Here is a 1,586-nt window from a genome sequence, read left to right as displayed (position 1 = left end):
AGGTTCCAGCTGGAAGTGCATGTTCTGGGATGGGGCTGGGGGTGAGAGGTTTGGTGTGCAGGAGGGTGCTCTGGGCTGGGACTGAGGAGTTCAGAGAGCGGGAAGGGGATCAGGGCTCAGGCGGAAGAGAGGCTCAGGGGATGCAGGCTGTGAGCAGTGCTTACCTCAAGCATTAGCATGTCCCTTCTCCAGCTCCTACGCGGTGGCAGAGCTAGGCAGCTCTGCATGCTGCCCCATCTGCAGGCTCTGCCCCTTCAGCTCCTACTGAAGTGCGTAGGAGCCAGAGTGGGTCATGCCGCAGATTCTGGGAGTTGCGTGGTGTGGCCTCGACCCATCGCCCCGGACAGAGTGGGGCTGAGCCACGTGGTGCAGTCCTGACCCAGCACACTGGCCGGAGCAAGGCCAAGCCCCACCCCCATACCCGGTCTGGAGACTCAGTCTTTCCACACACCACCAGGGGCAGTACTGGTTACTTGAGGCCGTGCCTTTTACCAAGGCAGAACATAAGAACGGCCATACTGGATCAGGCCAATGCCCCATCTAGCCCAGTATCCTGTCTCTGGATAGTGGCCAGTGCATGCAACTGGACCACTATGCAGCAGAATAGTACATGCCACTAGACCACTATGCCTCCCAATGACTGCTCGTGCATCATCCATGAAGATCCTGATACTATTTTGTTATTTAAGCTTACTTTCCTTCACATATCCATCCAGTATTTGAGAACATTTACTTTTTAGTTGTGTAGATTGGAAAAGATTGACAAAAAAGAAAATAATGCACTTTGCCATCAGACCCATATCTCACATAGGTGGAAAGGTTTTCATTGGAAAGCAAATCAATGTTTAGTCAAGCTGTATTACAATTAAATGACTACTCCAAACTTGAGAGAGCACGTTCTTTCATATTTTCAGCAATGTTGGAGAGTCTTGTTAATTCTGTATTGTCTAACAATGTTAATATGGCCAACTATCTGCTTGTCTTGATATCAGATGCCACTGATGCTTCCTCTGCTGCTAGAAGAAAGAAACTCTTCGCTATAGTGATATTTCCCTCCTTTTGTAATGAAAAGACTCACATGAGATGTCTTCAAAGCTTGTGGACACTGGCTGCACTTTTTTTTCTGGCTATGTTGCTCTGTAAACTTGTGCAGGGAAAAAATCACATGTTGTTTTTCAAGTAAGAATGTGTGGTCTCAAATTAACTGGAGGGAATGAGGTGAGGTTTTCAGTGTCCAACACTTCACAGCAAATAACTTTGATGTGATACTCATCTAGATATAGTCCACATATGGCCCATTTCCATGTATTTGCCTTCCTACTTTCTGACAGTCCTCCTCTTAATTCCTTTTTTTCCCACAGCTGAAGATACTTCTGTCACAGTTCAGAGCAACTGCATCTGTATTTCCCCTCATTGATCTAGCAAGGGCACTCTCAGGCTTCCAGCTGTCACCACATCTCACTCCCTTCTGACCAGGGTATCTCCAGGCTACACAGTTCTCTGCTTTCACTATTATTTCCATCACAGACAGGCTACCCAAGCACACCTGCTTGCTTTCTCTTCAGAGATGGTTAACTGGTATAATT

Source organism: Gopherus flavomarginatus, chromosome 1, assembly GCF_025201925.1.
Source record: "Gopherus flavomarginatus isolate rGopFla2 chromosome 1, rGopFla2.mat.asm, whole genome shotgun sequence".
Taxonomy (NCBI): domain Eukaryota; kingdom Metazoa; phylum Chordata; order Testudines; family Testudinidae; genus Gopherus; species Gopherus flavomarginatus.
This window is presented reverse-complemented; position numbering follows the sequence as displayed.